Raw genomic sequence first — 18,575 nt, forward strand, 5'->3', positions numbered from 1 at the left:
TGCAAATTGATTTTTAGGAAATGGAGTGAGCAGGCCTCCACCAGGATCCATAGCTTGGCTAATATTTATCTAATCAGCTCTCACAAATAGCTCGTTAATCCCTTTGTATTTAATTAATGGTACACAGGACCCAGCCTGCTGCAGCTGAGTTCCCCAGACATGTTGCTGGGGTCCCTGCAGCCCCGTGTCTCTTCGCCCTGGCCACCTCTTCTTTCCTCCCCACTCCACCCAGTGCCTCTCCTTCCCCGCTTCCTCGCTCCATCTCACCCCCATCTGCACCCCAAGGAGATGCCCCTCTGCTCCACTGTCCCCTGGGGCCAAAAACCCCATTTATGTGGCCTCAGAGCAAAACAGGAAAGTCTTGAAACCTCATGGCTTCAGGCACCAACTGCAAATATCTCACCTGTCTTGCAGCAAATACTTCGTTTATCTGTTTATTTACTTATTTAGCTGTGAGTTAATACCAGAGGCTCGAGAGCATCCTTGCAAACCTACGACATGTGAGCAAATGCATTGGAGAGGTTGCAAAACTGCAGTGCATTATTTCAGTGTATTTGCCAAGGCAGTATTTTGGGGTGCTCCTTTTGCAGGGAACGCACATGCGTACGCCTGTGTATACGTGTATGTATATATATATACATAAGCACACACACACACATATATATAAAGGCCATGGAACTCAGCATTTTCCCAGTGAAACACACTGTTTTGTTTTGGTTTTAAGGGCAATTTTCAGTGGAAACATTTCCCAGACATGCCATTTCCCTGGGAAGCAGCAGCTGTGCAGCCTCCATCCCGCCGCGTCTTTCCCCTGCCAGCTCACACATGCAACTCCCAATTAATTGGACAAAGAAAAAAAAAACCAGAACATGTTTAAATGGTGAGTCAGGCAGGCGCAGGCAGGGCCTGGGCAGAGCACCACTGGATTTAAACTTGCTGGAAAAATATGGCCCTGAAATGGCATCATCTCCCCTCGGTTCTGGGGCGTGCGAGTACCCGGGTGGGTTGGGGGGACATGGAAGCCGGGTCGGGCTCGGGGACATGTTCGGGGAGGACCAGGTGGTTTCCATCCTGGATTCCTCCAGCATTGTCTGATGTGGATGGGAGGCCCCAGGGTGAACACAGTGCCAAGGCCACTCACCTTTGGGTGCTAAGGGTGCCCTGGCACCCTGCAGATGGAGAAGCGGACCCAGCACTGACGCCAGCCCAGGGTCCTACATCTCCTCTGCTCAGGTTTCAGACCCCTGAGAAACCCCCTCCCTCTCTCCCCAATCACCCTTGGGCTGGAGGAAGCCGGGGTGCTCCGCGGGAGCACAGGCGCTGGTTCCATTAAAGCAAACTGGGAGGAGAGGAGTCAGCTCACCCTTCCCCAAGGCTGCATCTGGGAGCCAGCGCAGGGTGGGAGAGAAGAACCACGGCTTTGGGGACCCAGCTGGGCCACCCCCTAAATGCCACAGCCCCTCCCCACCCCACCAGGCCCTTACACCTTTTTTGGGGTCCCACCCCAGCACTGGGTGCCTGGCAGAGGGGGGATTTGCACAGCAGCACCTGTGCCCCCAGGCAGGGCGTTATCAGTGCAAGCCCTGATCTGCAAAACCCTGATCCAATCTCACGTGTGCTCATGTTTTCATGACGCCTTGAAAATCCCTGGGAGGTTTTTGGGGTGCTGCATGCGGCCGGGTTCCCCCCATAAACACCCCCCGGCAGCAGCAGCAGCCAGGAGCACTTTGCAAACCCAAGCTGTTTATGAGCTATATGAGCACAATAAAGCAAAAGCAGCTGTGGCTACTACCTCCTTTTATGTGATTTTTTTTTTCTTCTTCCCCCCTCCTCTGAATTTTTATGATCCAAATATAAAACCCTGGGAAATACAGGTTTAGAGCACTGACACCCCTTAATGCAGGAGCATGAAATGCAGCGCCCTGACTCTCATCCGCCCCTGGAGCTGGACGTAGGGATGGGGATTACAGCGGTTTCCACCGTGCCAGTGTTCACAGAGCCTCTGTACCCCAGGTTTTCCAATGATTTTTTTTTTTTTTTTTAAAGAAAATACTAAAAATAAAGTGCCTGTAATCCGGTGATGGGCGCCAGGGCAGAAATCCCAGGTGTTTCTCATTCAGCCGTGCCACAGCTCCTGTTTGCACAACACCGCCCCTTGCCAACATTTCTTTGCCTGAGCTCTTACCTGAACAAAGGCGAAGGGGTGAAGGATGCTGCAGGAGTCCCAGGAAAGGACTGAGAGATAATACTGTCACCCTCGCCGAAACCCTGCTTTCAGCACCACTGCTGGCTCCAATTGCTTTGTCAGCACTAGCTGTATTTAGGATTAGTGTATTTTTTTCTCTTGTTGGCTTTTTGGAGAAGCACTCTCAGCTTCGGAGCTGCGAGCAGGAGAGGAAAGCGGGACATTAGTATTAAAACATCACCTCGTCCCTGCGGGAGGGACTGCGGGACAGGGTTTACCAGGGGCCATGGCCTGGCAGGGGAAAGCATGCTGTAACACATATATTTTTTCCAAAGTAAACCAGAAAACCGGGATTAAGCTGATTTTCCCCCCTGTCCCTTGCACCCCAGGCTGTGGCAAACCTGCTGTTTGCTCCCCTGGAGCCGCTTGGTCCTGGGGCTGAGCTGACTGCAAGTGGCACCGTGGGGACCATGACACACTGGTTTGGACACTGGCTCTGCTCCACCACCTGCCTTCTGGCACCTACGAAATATTGGAACTTTTCTAACTCAGTTGAGCAGGTTCCTAAAATCTGCTGCGAACCTGCCCGGGTTGTGGGTCCATAACCCATGGGCAAGCTCAGCTGTCCTGGTGCTCACCCTCCACAATCCCAGTGTTATCCATGATCTTGGTGTTGCCCCCTCCAGCTCATGGCAGAGGCACTGGGGTCCTCCTGCCTTATCCCACCCAATAAACCCCATTCTGCTGACCCACACACCCCGTCCTGCTCCAAAGCCCAGAGCAAGCAGCACAGATGACTCCTTCGTCTCCAGCCACACTTCTCTCTGGTACACAGCACCCACTTTGCACCCTCCCCTGTGCAAACGCAGCCCTTAGACCCTCAAGATAGATCATCAAGTACAACCATTAACCCAACATTGGCACTAAACCACGTCCCTAAGAACCTCATCCATACATCTTTTAAACACCTCCAGGGATGGTGACTCCATCACAGGTAAGGTAACAGCAGCAGCAGCATCCCCTGGAGCAGCCGGGACCCCCTGAGCCCGGCACAGGCTGTGTCCCCAAGGCTGTGCCGGAGAATGTCCCTGGAGCAAAGGCTGGTGCTGCCTCTCCCTGCCACCCTCTTGCCTGACCAGATGGGTCAGTGGGGACACACCAGTGCCAGGAGGCTCTGGGTGTCCCCAGCAGGGACTGGCCAGGCTTCATCAGCTTCATCAGAGCCCCCGTGCCAGCTCCCAGCCTTTTTGTGATGGTACTAGTACAGGGGGCTGTGGGCAGGAGCACCCCTCTCCCAGTGGGACCTCCCACCACTGCACCCAGACCAGGAGGGAGCAGCCCCCAACCGTGATGGGGATTTTCCCATTTTCACAGCACAGCCAAGAAGCAATGTGTCCCTTGGCTGGGGTTTTCTTAGATCTTCGGGGGTACGGGACGCTGCTGCAGATGTGCACTGGCCCAGCCAGTGATTCTAGTAGGTGATCAGGTAAACAAAGTAGAGAAAATAATGTTTACAATATATTTTTCCAAGTATAAGTCCCTATTTTTTATTATGAGGGTGGTGAGAGCCTGGCCCAGGTTGGCCAGAGAGGTGGTGGATGAACCATCCCTGGAGACATCCCAGGCCAGGCTGGACGGGGCTCTGAGCAACCTGAGCTGGTGCAGATGTCCCTGCTCATGGCAGGGGGGGCACTGGGGAACTTGGGAGGTCCCTTCCAACCCAGACCATTCTGTGATTCTATGGTTTTTCAGGTATAATCAGGACAGTAAAAGGCCTCTTCTATTTCTCCACCACCAAGCTCAACAAACAAACCTACCTGTGGAGCAGGATTGGATGCTTTATCACCTTCCCCTGTTTGTGTTTATGACAGAGCTGGTTCTTAAGCTGTTGCATGAAAAACACCAGGCCTGCCCTCCTTTGCATGGGGCTTCACACCCAGCCTAAGCCGACACTGCACCTCCTCCTGCCCTTGTCCATCAGACACCCCAATTACCCTCCGCAGTGATTGCTCAAGGCTCTGCGGCACACGGGCTTGTGCTGCTCCTTCCTGATCTGGGGGGTTCAGCTGGAGAACAGGAGCTGAGGGGAGACCTTCTGATCTCTGAACTGCCTGAAAGGAGCTTGGAGCCAGGGGGGGTCAGGCTCCGCTCCCAAGGAACAAGCAACAGGACAAGAGAAAAGGCCCTCAAGTTGTGCCAGGGGAGGTTTAGATTGGATATTGGGAACAATTTCTTCCTGGAAAGGGCTGTCGGGTATTGGAACGGGCTGCCCAGGGCAGAGGTGGAGTCACCATCCCTGGAGGGGTTGAACAGAGATGAGGTTCTCAGGGTCATGGGTTAGTGGCAGGGCTGGATTAATGGTTGGACTCGATGATCTTGAGGGTCTTTTCCAACCAGAATGGTTCTATGATTCTACGATCTATGGGACCAGCAACGTCCCATCCCAGCACTGCCCCATCCCAGTGGCGTGGGAAGCTTCCCATAGCAGTGCCCGGGCCAGCCGGCTAGGGTGAGCCTGGAGAAGACATTTAATTACAGAGCACTGGGTGTTTTTCCAGTTGCAGAGGGCTGGTTGCATTCCCTCTACCTGCACCGGGTGCCATTAGTCCTGTTTAATAACTAATTGGCAATTAATAACATCTTTGCGTTGTGCAAATGGGTTATGAATATTCTGCAAATCAATTTATTCAATGCCTTTGCATTTGCTTCGAAGTACAGTGGTGTTTTGGGGCTTCAATTATAAATATTTCTTTTTTTGCCATGAGCTCGAAAAGCAGGTGTTTAGGGATGCAAAAGAAGAAAACCCTTCCCACAGCATCCAGCATGAGTGTCCAACCCAGGGGATCGCTGGCATGGGAGTTTTCCCGGCTGATGGAGCACTGGGTGACGGCTGCGAGGCAGGGCTGAGCCTGCTGGCAGCGATGCTGCCGCTGCTGCCGCTGCCCGGCTGATGAAAGGCCATGGGGACGCGTCTGTCTGTCCGCCGAGACGTGCTGGGCTGGCCTCGTCACTACTGGTAATGCTTTAGGTGGCACATCGGAATAGGAAAGAGCATTAAAAATAGCCTCAAATACCAATAGGAGCAGCAAGAGCTTGCGGTCAGCATCCAGCCAGCTTAGCTTTGCTTATGCTAATGGGGGAGAAGAGGACGGCAAACAGCTCGAGGTGAGAAGATGGAGCCAGGTGGGACTTTCCATGGGCAGACAGCCAGCACCAGCCCTTTTATCTACTGTTGGGGAGCGTCTGGTTCCTCGGGGAGCTGCACCCTTGTACGGGTGCTGGGGGTGAGCTGCTCCACCGCCCGCTTTCCCTGGGTTGGGGTATCATAGACCCGTAGAACCATAGAATCATTCTGGTTGGAAAAGACCTTTAAGATCATCGAGTCCAACCGTTAACAATGGTTGATACACAGCTTCTAGAAGGATGATGCCTGATCTCAACAGAAAAAGGAGGTTTGGCTTCCCCAGAGCATCTCGTACCTGCACCCATCTGTGAGAGTCTGGGGAGAAGCTGGACAACCAGTATAGGGTCAACCTGACGTTCTCCAGCAGCTTTGAAAATGCTGCACATGGGGTTTTCTGGGAAGGGCAGGAAACATGGTGTAATTTATTTTGTTTTCTATTTCCAAGGGCTTTAATGGGGAGCCTTGTGTAGAGTGGTCCTTTCTCTTCCATCCTCAAAGCCCCATCCCAGCAGGACCCCTGGGCTTGCAGTAAGTAAAAGCCATGGCAGTAACAACCCCTGCTCAGCCGTTGGGCTGCTTTAAATCCATTGGGATGCAAACCTGAGATGCATTTTCGTAGCAGTGGCTATTGTGCTCAAAGTTGAGGTCCTGCATTGCCATTACCTTTAATTTTGGGGGAGCAGACAGTTTGCATCAGCCCTGCTAATGCTGCTGGCTGCCCAGCAAGTCTTGCTTGGAGCTTAAAGAGGCGTCTTTAAGAAAGATAAGGCAGATAAAGACATTAAACCACCTCAAATAATAGGAAGAGACATGCTGAGAGCAGTGTGAACACCTGCACTTTTGTCTCCCTGACGCTGGGACTGGTTTTGCAATCATATCTCCTAGCACATGAACTTAAACAAAGAACATGGAAAACCGGTAAAAGCCCCATTTTTCCCTAGTCTGGGCAATTCCCAGTGATCTGTTTGCAAACCCAGAGACCAGAAAAATGTAACTCACTTGTAAAATTGTCTGCACAATGCTGTCAAGTGCTCAGAGAGATGTTTCACAGGGAGGAAAGCTATTTGGGAAAAAGCAGAGCTAATTTTTTCCCTGCCTCTGCCCACACGCTTTGCCTTACACTGAACAGACCCTCCTCAGAGGAACACCTTGAGAAACACTTCGCTTCCCAGACTACTCATGAACTTCTTAAAAAAAAAATCTGTGTTCCTTTGATAAATTGTTTGCATTTAAGGTAATTAAACTTTAATCAGCAAAGCCAAAGAAACTGAGATTTTTTCCAGCAGAAATGATATAGAGATGGACATGATTACCTATCAGATGTAACATGCCCCATTAAAACAGCCCAACTCCTGCAGGTCTCTCCTTCCCTCTTGTAGTGTGAAACAAGACAAGGAAGAATGAAGGACAGGGCGGAAACAGCAGGAAAATTCATGCATTTTCCAAGTGAAATGACATTGCTTAGTTCATGGAGATAAATATTACCTGCTTGTTCCCATCTGCTTTCTCATGCCTCAGTTGCAAACCCTCAGTGCTGGAAAAATCCTCCCCACCCAGGTGAGGAAGCTGAGGCACAGGTAACCTGCTTATTAGCTGAGCTGGATGAGCCAGCGAGCAGGCAGGACTGCAGGCAGCACACGCACCGCGGGCAGGAGGGTGCTGCCTTTCCCTTCCTCCATTCCCTTCTTCTTCCCCATCCTCATCCCCATCCGCATTCCCATCCCCATCCCTATTTTCAACCCTATCCCCATCCCCATCCTCATCCTCATCCCCATCTCCATCCCCATCCCCATCCCCATTTTCTACCCTGTGCCCATCCCTGTCCTCATCTTCATCCTCATCCTCATCCTCATCCCCATCTCCATCCCCATCTCATCCTCTTCCCCATGGGGGAAGGATCCTCTCCTCCAGCAGTCAGAGTGAGATTGCAGGGGTTTTTTAGCAAAACTTGGTTTTTATTAGGTTTTTACCAGGAGGACAAGGCTGGCTTATGCGCAGGGCTCAGCCAGGCACCCGCCCTGTCTGTGGGACCCAGCACACAGGTGACAGCCCTGCTCAGCCAGTTCCCCCAGGATAAAACACCCCAAAAGCAGAGTGTAGCATGGAGAGTGAAACCAACCCTAGGGACAAGCTGTTTGCAAAGCCACTGAGCGTTCCTCCTCTTCCCTGCAATCCTTTACACATGTCCTTCTCTGCTAATAACTCGTCGGGACACCAGAATAACAGCGTGCACCCTTCCTGCGGCATGGGGTGCGCTGGCTCCTTGGCCAGCACCCTTGTTCTGGAAAATGGGTGTGCTGAGAAGGGCCAGAAAATAATGGCCCAAAAAGCAAGTTAAAAAAAGGTATTTTGGGAGTTATTTGAAAGGCCAAATGTGGGTCTCAGGCGGGGAAATGCACCTCCTTCTGGGAGCAACATGGGTCTTGCTTGCAACCCACTGCCTGCGCAGAGGACTGAAAACCGTGTCTTGGGGACTCTCTGTGGGAAGCTGAGGTCAAGGTTGATGCTCTTGGATGCTGGGGGTGCTTATGGGGTGGAGGTCCCCAGAGCACAGGGGTTTACTTTGCCTCTTTGCTTTGAGCAAGGGGCAGGTGAGATTAGGGAGAGGGCTGGCTGCAAAGGGAAGGAAAGAGAGGAGGAGGAAATGAAAACTAATTAACTAATAAATGTGCGGGGTTGGCTCAGGGGCAGCAGGAGAGCAATCCAGAGGACTGACTCACTCTGACTCAGTCTGCAAAGAGTGGGTTGAAATCTGGTGCTGGCACATCTCCTGCCCCAGCCACATGAACGCAGAGCTGCCGAGGCCCAAGCATCCCCATGGAGACCCACCTCATACAGGTACTGCTTGGCTTGCAGGAGAGAAATCGCTTTCTCCAGGGAAATGGAGCCAGATGGAGCTCACATAGAATCACAGAATGGTCTGGGTTGGAAAAGGGTTGAAGGGACCTTCCAAGCTCATCCAGTGCCCCCCCTGCCACAAGCAGGGACATCTGCACCAGCTCAGGTTGCTCAGAGCCCCGTCCAGCCTGGCCTGGGATGTCTCCAGGGATGGTTCAGCCACCACCTCTCTGGCCAACCTGGGCCAGGCTCTCACCACCCCCAGTGGAAAAAGTTTCTTCCTCATGTCTGGCCTGAATTTCCCCTCTTTAGTTTAAAGCCATCACCCCTTATCGTATCACAATAGGCCCTGCTAGAAAGTCTGTCCCCATCTCTCTTATTGGCCCCTTTTAAGCACAGAAAGGCTGCAATAAGGTCTCCCCGGAGCTTCTCTTCTCCAGCTGAACAGCCCAGCTCTCTCAGCCTGTCCTCCCAGCAGAGCTGTTCCAGCCTTGGATCATTTCTGTGGCTCTCTGGCCCCTCTCCAGCAGGTCCATGTCTTTCCATGGAGCTGGACCTTTTGGATGCATCTCCCTGTTTTCCTGTTTTCACCTTAAAACTGACCAGGCTGCAGGATGGGTGGGAAATCCCCCTGCACACAGCCAAAGCCACCGTGGCAATGGGAGATGTTACCACCAGTGCAATGATCCCGAACACTAACTGCAAAGCTGGTAAGCATGTCCTGAGCCATGACAATGACCAAAGGGCTGGCATTGAAGGATGGATTGAGCCCTGCCCGCCTCACCGAGCAGGGACCCCAGCGAGGAGGCAGTGCCAATGGTGCCAGCTACGCCGCCCGGCATGTAAGTGCATGCCGGCAGAGAGGCACAGCCTTCCCCTGCACTACCGCGTTCCCCCGGCTTCGCCTCGTTCCTGCCTGATGACTGGGTGCGATTGCTTCACCCCACAGGCCATGGGGTGAAGGTCCCTCTTTCCTCCCATTCCCTGCTCCCTGGGCGGGTACAAGCAGAGGGGCGCAGGTTTAGATGCAGTCAGGAGCATTATTCGAGGCTAGGAGGGTGTCACCTCTCTGTACCTCCATTTCCAGGGGGCTGTGACAGTGTTTTGGGGGAGACATGGCTCCTCAAAGCGGGCCACAGTTCCCATCTCCCCCTTCCAACCCACCCGGGACCGGGCTCAGCCAACACTGCTGTTTGAGATGGCTGAGTGAGGTGAGACGAGTCCCACCCTCTGCACAGCCATTAAGAAAAAGGGCAAGAAAAAAAGTTCTGCAAAAAGTTCTGTAGTCAAGTTGGTTTTTTCCCACCCCCGGAGGCTTTGGCACAAGCTTACTGATTTTTTTAAATTTTCTTACTTTTTTTTTTTTTAAATTTGTTCTCTCGCTCTTTTTCTTTTTTTTTTTTTTAATATTTTCAGCCAATGCGTTACTGAAGTCTCTTGCCTCCTGACAAAACCCAGGCTCCCTGCCAGCACATATTTTTGATAATTCATCCATTATTAAATGAAATCAAAGATATGAGTTTAAAAAAAAAAGACACATGACTGTCTGCATCCAAGAGAGGCTGCTTACAGCTGGGCTGGGAGTTTCTTTAACTGCAACAGGATCTCCTCAAGGAAAACCCACCCAAAATTCTTTCTCTGCTCCTCAAACTGCAAACATCTCTGGGTGGCCATGCCAAAACCTGGGGATCCTACAGTGTTTTCTTGCCTGGATAAAGGCAATTTCCTCCTTGCTGTGGGCTGGGCTGATAGAAGTCCTAATTCAGAGGGGTTGCTGGATGAATACATCCCATCCCTGCCAGCGGGCTCCCTGGGGAGAGCCTGCAACCCACGGCCAGAGACAACCTGACTGGATCAGCCGGTCGTCTCCAAACCGGAGAGAGAGGAAAATCTGATGGAGAGGGAGGGGCACAGCAATTACAGCCTTTTCGCTTTAATAACCCTTGCTGCTTCCCCGAGTCCATATTTACATCCTTCTCGGCACAGAAGTAGTAATTAAAGTCTCTTTGCTCAGGTCTAAACAACAGCAGACCCTCCTGTTATGAAAAGCAGAGAGGCAAAGCTGAAAATAAACTTGATTTTTATGGCTGGAGAGCCTCAAACCCCTCTCTACAAGTTGGCTAATCAAGGGAGGCAGCAGGATTTAGGGCCACCTATTCATCCTCTGCCAGAGCATCAATACACTGCATTTATCTCCATTGGATGCCAGGGATGGAAAAACACTTGGAAAACATCTCCATGCTGCTGGTCCCTTTTCACCCCACTTTTTCAGCTCTTTCCACCACCCATCATGGAGAAAATGGGTGTCAGGGTCTGTGGGCACCAGCTAATGGGCAGAGCCACGGTGGTGCCGGGAGCGGCTCGGCGGCAGCTTGTGCCTTACTGGAGCCTTGCTTTAAAGAAGCTATCAAAAAATTTGAGAAAATTAATTATTCACTAAGACTACTAATTAAGTTGATTTCTTCTGCGAGGGCACGGAAGTAAATGAGCTGGAGAAGCTTTTAATTGTTTGAAAAGAGCCATCCTACAGGCGTTCCTCCCAAGCTGCTCTGCCTGTCGAGAGCACCCAGCTCCATGTTTCACCAGGTCCGGAGGAGTTTGCCGGTATCAGTGCCAACCTCACGCCTTGCAGATGCTTTCAAAGAAGCAAAGGTCAGCAGTGAGCCACAAAGGGCTCCTAAACCCCTGCCTCTAATGCACCTAGCACCATGCTCCTTGAGGAGTAAGCAGGGGCTGCGGGATGCTCGGTGGCTGAAACCAATCCAGAAGAAATAACACCTTTCTCATGCAGATTATTTCTAGATGGCCCAAGAACTCAAGGAAGATCTCATCCTGCCCTGGGATCCAGCACAATGTGGCACTGTCTCCTGATCAGGTCTGCACTGTGGGCATCCCCGGTCAGGAGTGGTCCCACCTCCCATGCCATGCCTTGTCCTCTCACTCCCACCACCGATTCATTTCGATCCCCCTTTACCAGGACCTTCCCTTCTTGTCCTGTAGGGGTTGAGGGAGAAAAACACTCCGGGATCTCACATGGTGAAGAACAAAAGGAGTTGTTTTAAAACAAATGGATTCATCTCCGAGAATGCGGCAATGCTGCACCAGCCTGGCCTCTCCTGTGGAAATCAGTCCCGGCACAAATATGGTGAGCACATCCTGTCCACCCCAACACTTCCCCCTCTGGCAGCTGCCAGGACAGAAGAAATTCAGGGCTCAGCGCAAGCAACAACCAGAGATCATGCAAAGAAAACTGAGGGAAAACCGAGTGGATCCAGCCAAATGGCATCACACCAGGAACTTGGGGCTTTCCCAAAACAGCACCATCCTCAACGAGCATCCCTGGGGACCTCCACCATTCCTGGCACAGCTCTTGTACCAAAATGCCATGGTGAAGGAAAAGGTGGCCCCAAGAAGCATGGCTGCCAATGCTTGGCTGACTGTGTCCTCACTAGGGGAAGACAAAGCTTGGTAACACCATGATTGCTCTCTCCTCTGCTGAGTTTCCAGCAGCTGGAAATCATTTACAACCACTCACAAGCCACAAGTAACAAATGGACAGGCACTTCTCAGTCAACGCCGCAGACCCACATCTCGGCTGGGAGCCAGCTAAGATGGCCTCTCCAGCACCAGGTCACCATCTGCACCACCTTTCCTTTCCCTTCTGCAGCTCAACACCATCTAAAAACAGACACTCATTTTCCTACCTGGTGCTGGGAACATCTACGAGTCGGGTTCTTCCAGCAGCTCCATGGCGAGCTTGGGGTGATCTCAGCAAAGCTGGAAGATAAAACCACCAAGAGAAAAGCTCAGTGTCCCTGCAGAGGTGGAACACTTCAAGGCAGGTTACTCCTGTGTGGCTGGTGAGACCCCATCCCGTGGGAGCCAGTGGGACCGTGGGGCTTTCCACGTCCTCCTGAGCTGGTGAGGCACCAGGATCCCTGGGAATTGTGCTCTGCTTCAAGAGACCTACCCTTTTTTGACTGGTGTCCAACCCTAAAATACATGTTCTTACCTGCTCGGTGGAAGACGGGGGAAGGCTTGAGCACCTTTCCGAGAAACACATGGGTCTCAGCAGGGTGTGGATCTTGCCCGGTTCCTCCTGCTCTTCAGCCAAATGATGGTTAGGAAAAAAGGGGGACACAAAGTTGCAGCAAGCTGGAGAAAAGAAGCCAGTGGTGCGAACTCCCCGCAGCTGGTGTCTACACAGCTCTGCTGGTTGGTTAACAGTGGAGCTCTGATCAACAGGTACATTGATGTCAAGCTGGGACTTGTTCTCCTCGGCGAGGAAAGGGAACAGCAGAGATTACTAAGCAATGCAGGAATGTGGTTTGTTTAATATGAGCCATCAACACAGAAGAGTAAAATAATGACAGATGTGTAATCACATTTCCTGAGTCTAAAACCATGAGATAGAGAATTTAAACACCACTTTTCCCAAGATCAAGAAGAGGAGCTGTTTGGCTAAGAACTCATTTGGTTACTAATTTCCTCAGCATTAAATCAGCTGTTTCCCAAATCTCTTGACATACTTTGCTGAAGTGCTCCAAGGATGGGGCTGCTCCCCGGCTGGCTTTGATGTGAGGGTAAGCCAGGCGAGAAGATGCTTTGGAAACATGGATACACCAGCTGACCGAGCTGGCCCAGATCAGAGGTTCCTGAGCGTTGCTTAAGTGGTTTATTTTAATGAAAGATGTTGAGATAAATTTCACGTGTCTCTTTATTGGGGGAGTGGCGAGTGGTGGGAGACAGAAAGCAGGATCTGGGTTAAGTCAACTCTTCTAGGGCAGGCTGGGGAGAAAATGGAGCCCTTTTCCCCCAGGAAAAGCCTGGAGATCTTGGAAAGCCAGAGGTTGCTTTGTTTTGGTCTCTCCTGCAAGGCTGGTCTTCAGAGGGCACGTGGCTGATGGACACTGGATCTGAAGCCCACCAAGACGGGGGAAGAAATCGCTGCTCAGCCTCAGTGTTTGCCTCCGGCCACAGCAGCTTCCTGAAGTTCAAGGGTGCAGAACCTGGAGGGGTCTGGTTAGGTGACGTCCCTGCACTGTAGATGGTGGGGAAGGGCTGGAAGGGAACCATGTCATTTGCTTGTCAGGTGTTTTTATTTATGTCCTAAGATCAAAAGTGGGAAAATCACCGAGCCAAGTGGAGAAGGTGCTGCCAAGTGCAGGAGCCAGCTGTTGGTGGACTCCGGTCTGACTCTTCTCCGGATTTACTAAGTGTGTTGTATTCCAGGCTGAGAGGTTGTTCACTCTGGAGAAGAGAAGGCTCCAGGGACACCTTATTGTGGCCTTTCTGTACTTAAAAGGGGCCAATAAGAAAGATGGCGACGGACTTTTAAGCAGGGCCTATTGCAATAGGACACGGGCTTATGGTTTTAAACTAAAGGAGGGGAGATTTAGACAAAATTTAAAGAAGAAATTTTTGGCACTGAGGATGGCGAAACACTGGCCCAGGTTGCCCAAACAGATGGTGGGTGCCCCATCCCTGGAGACATCCCAGGCCAGGCTGGATGGGACTCTGAACAACCTGAGCTGGGTGAAGGTGTCCCTGCTCATGGCAGGGGATTTGAACTAGGTGAAGGTCCCTTCCAACCCAAACTCTTCTATTATTCTGTGATTCCCCTGGCCAAATTATCAGCCTTTCCTCTGCTTCCCCTCCCCATCTTTGCAGGGCCTGTGGTCCCAGGTCGCTTCACTCATGTGCATCCACGGGATTTCTCAGGTGTCCTCAGATAGTTGCAGAAACAGTGCTGGAGAGGAAAAGGTCCCAGTGTATCCCACCCTCCTGCCCCAACACTGCAGTGAAGGGCAGGAAAGCAAAGCTCTGCAGAGCCTGCAGTGTGATCTTCTGAGAAATGGGGGCCTCCAAAGCATTCCCTGGCATGGTAGTGGCCATGGAAGAGTCACTGTATCATCCTGAGATGTTGCAGAGGACACTGTCAACATCAGACCTAGGTCAGGTTTATTTTTTATGCCCCAGGAACAGGCCTGGGCTGCATGGTAAGCCAGAGCCAGAGCAGAGCAGTACTTCTTGATCTTGGACCCTCCAAATTCAACTTCATCTTCTGGATACTCAGATCTCCTGGGGACTCTATCTCCAGGAAACCCAGTCTGGTACCAGAGAGGTTTGCAGCTGGCCCCCACACCAGCTCTCCACACCACCAAAGCTCCTAGACACTCATCCAGAGATCCTGGAGAACATCAAGAGAACAGCTGGTAGCCCTGTGTCCTTTGCAAACCCCTCTCTGCCCCTCCAGGAGCTTGATGGGGTGTCCAGTCCTGCCTGCTAGTTGTTTCAGGGAAGCAGCATGCAGATGGACAAGGATTTTGCATGGCACATCCCCAGCCCAGAAACGCTGTGGTTGCCAGACTCTGGCAAAGATGCCCAAATCTGGGGATTTAGGGAGCTGGAAGAGCCGAAAAGGAGGTACCCAAGGGTGCGGGACCACTCTCACAGGTCATGGGAGACCTTGCAAGGTTGCAGTTTGTTGGGGTGCAGCACACAGAGAAAATACATGTCCTAACATGGAGCTCAGCCAGGACAGAATTTATTCATTTATTTTATATTTTCGATCATGTCCCTGTGTTGGACATCCTTGCCAGTGCCGGCAGGGTGAGGTCCCACCGCTGCCAGAGGAGGTGACCATACAGCCAATGTCCTTACAGATCAGTGATGCCATCAGCTCACATCTCCCTGGTGTGAGCAGGGAAGTGGTTCTTTATTTCCAGTTAATTGAAAAAACAATTGTTCCTCCCCCAAAGGCGCCTGATGAGCAGTATCCCCATACCCATGACCACATCCGTACCTTCCTCCCTGACTTTATGTGAGTGCATGAAGCTGCTGCCTCCTGCCATGGGAAAGGCAGCTCCTTCTCCTAAATGGACATTAATCAGCCTGACTGCCTGCCAACAGTTATTCTGGTGACACCCATGCTCCAATTAAGTCTTGGTTTCACCCCAAATTGTGCAGAACCCAGGCACAGCTTGTCCCTGGCTGGTGGTGCAGAGAAATGCCCAAGGTGGCGCTGGCAGAGCTCAAAGGCCATGTTCAGTCTGGAGAATTGGGGGACAAATGCTCCCTTGGCCAGCACTGGGGTGGTATCACTGGCCATTGCATGTGACGCAAAGGGATAATTCAGGATATGGGTAGATGGGGGACATGGTTTAGTGACAGTGTCGGGTTAGCGGTCAGACTTGATGATCTTGAGGGTCTCCTGCAGCCAAAATGACTCTATAACTTGATGATATAGGGAAAATGGCCCATGCAGTGAATTAGGGAACACTGATGGAACATGAGCAGCCATGGAGGCAGAGCAACCTGACAGCCCTGCCTGCGCGGAGCAGGTCGCCCCATGCCCGGGGCACAGACGGGTTCCTGGGTACGTCTGGCAGCCCCGTGGCTTCCGTTCAGGGCTGCAATTTCATCGCCACCGACTTTATGAAGAGTCACCTTGGGTGGGATGCAGATGTCGGCTGCGCACTGAGCTGAATCACACCCTCCCAGCCGGTCCTCTCCACACAGGGAGTCTAGATGGCTGGCTGGTGTGGAGCCATCTCCTCTCCGAGATACCTGCGTGAGGTCTGGGGCGCTCCCCACATCAAAGGGCCCCTGAGCTACTCAAGTGAGGTTATAATTAAGCCACCCTGGGGCGAGAGAGAGAGAGTTTCTCTCAGCACTGGCTTATCTCCCTCCATGGCTTCATCACTTTGGGGTGGTGTCTTCTGCCATCATCCCAGGAGGTTTTTGCAGCTGTAGCAGGGGCTCCAGTCCCAAGTCTTGCAGGGTTCGTGCTTGCTTCATGATGACTCCAGTCCAAAACCCAGAGATTCAAACCCTCCTTTTCAAGCAGGTCATGCTCCCATGTCAGCTTCTTGCACTTCGAGAAGGGAGCCTGGAGAGGGCAGGGGGACACAGATGCATCAGGAGCTCCTTATACCCATTTTGCTGCCAAATTGCTCCAGAAGCCAAGGGACAATCCTCGGCAGCCATGGACTGTGGGAAGAGGTGTCCCAAAGAGCAGAAGGAAGCTGAAACCCAAGAAATCATAGAATCACAGGATAGTTTGGGCCAGAAGGGACCTTCCCAGCTCATCCAGTGCCCCCCCTGCCATGAGCAGGGACATCTGCACCAGCTCAGGTTGCTCAGAGCCCTGTCCAGCCTGGCCTGGGATGTCTCCAGGGATGGGGCAAACGCACACACACACGCATGAATCCTTGCAAACACCACCACAGCCTGACAGTAACTTGCACCGTTGGTGACCAAGTGTTGTAATGCAGAAGGGTGCAATTTTGGCTTCAGAGAAAGTCCAGGAAAGCAGCCATTGAATTAACCTGCTTTATGTCACTCCTTGCTGTGGAATGCATTGAAGTCTCATCTTTAGTTACACAAAAAGCCTCAAGAAACCAAATGCCTTGCGGGTGGGAGATGCCAGATAATATTCTCCTCTTTTAGTGGGGTTTTGTCCAACTGGACCTTTTCACAGAGCCAGATGGTGACCACAAGAAAGGAGAAAATGGGCACAAGTAAGAAGGCCATAAGCTTTGGTGGGCAGGGAAAGATGAGCCAACCACTGATCCTACCTGCCAACATCAGGAGGGCCAGGTGTGACGCCTTAACAAAAGCAGGGACATGCTCCTCAACTCGCTGGTAAAGCTTAAGCTCTATAGAGCATCAATAAAGCCCATACTAAAGGACGAAAAACTGTCGAGGAGATCCCAGGAAGCAATTGTCCACCAAAAAGCCTCCATGAAGCACAACATCGCTCCTGGGGGTTTCAACAGGCCAGGCACTGAGCCTTTTCATCTGTAATCTGGAGATCACTGCAAAATCACAGCTGGGAAATGGTGTGTGACACCCCCCGTGCACACAGCAGAGTGCACCCTAACCAGCGGGGGGAGGTTTTTTGTAGGGAGCTTAAAAATAATACAAATGTAAATAAATTAATGGACTAAAAGGGGGATCTCTCATCCACCCAGCTGGCTGTTCAGATGGCTAACCCTCAAAAAAGGGGCTATTTGGTAGGATGACTTTCCCCTCCACACACACAGTGACTTGCTGGTCCTTAATCGACGTGTCCAGCATCACTCCAGGCAGCCTCAAGGCTGAAAGTCAAACCCAGAGGTCCCAGTACATCCCAGCACATCCTCCCAGCACACCCCTCCTGCCTCACCAGTAACTACCTCTGCGCCAGGATGATGCCTGTTCCAAAATGCAGAGCTGGCTGCTCAGGCTGTAATTAATCTCCACGCAGGAAAAATCATGTCGCTATTATTGTCTGGCCGTCCCCAAGCAGACACGCCAAGATGCACCAAGGTCTGCCACCTGCAGAGCCACCGAAGCCATCTTGCTGTCCCTGCACAGCCCTGATGGCTTCATGGTCATTTTCTCTTCCCACCATATCATTCACTCTCTGGATTGCCTTGGAACTGACTTTCCACTTTCCAAGAGAACAGTTTTTGCTTTTTTGTTTCTTTTTTTTATATCAGCTGTTACATCCAAAACCTGTTGTGAAGACAATTTGGGTGCACGCTCGCAGCTACACAACGGCCTCATTTCCTAACAGAGCCAACTGGGGAAGGTTAACTTGGGAAGCACGCTGAGATAAACAAAGAACACCTCTTTTAAATGTGGAAACCTTGCTTAAAGCTGAGGAAGGATTTCAGGTTAGTGATATGCAAGGAGCAAGCCAATGCAAAATTACTTTTATGATTCACTCTGTCTCCAACCTGGTCTAGAAGTTGTTGCAGACTTTGACTCACATGATCAGCGACATTGAGATGAGAGGGACAACATAGATGTAAAGAGAATATAAGGTGTAGTGGCATGGATTTATGGGCTAATTCATATTAGCCTCTGCCCAGACAGAGTTCACCCATGGTTTGCCGTGCTCATCCCATATTGTGCTGAAGGGGATGGGTTAGAGCAGAGGACAGGAGCTGCAGATCAACATGTGCCCTGATCCAGCAGCGTGAAGGGCCAAGGGGCAGCGGCATGGGGTGACCAGGAGAACCTTTGGATATCCTTTGGCTCACAGAGCCATTCCCCTTCCTCCCACAGCTTTTGCAGATCTGCTCCTTATATAGCAACACTGGTTTGAATTTGAGGCAAGAGGAATTACCCAACCTCACTACCCTGAGCAGTTCCAGGGCACCAGGTAAAAGCAGGAACTTGTCAGTGCTGCAGTTGATTTGCAGATTATTTATTTGCTTATTAGATCACATTTGGCTAATAGTTTCTCTGATGCTCCATAGTACAAGCTAATTAATCTTCCCTGGAGACCCACTAGCATCTTGCTTGCTGGCCAGCTTGAAGGCATCCCTAATTAAACCAGTTTTGCCTTGCTAACAGAGCCCTAAGAGTCAGCCAGCA

Source organism: Caloenas nicobarica, chromosome 5 (genome assembly GCF_036013445.1).
Source record: "Caloenas nicobarica isolate bCalNic1 chromosome 5, bCalNic1.hap1, whole genome shotgun sequence".
Lineage (NCBI taxonomy): Eukaryota > Metazoa > Chordata > Aves > Columbiformes > Columbidae > Caloenas > Caloenas nicobarica.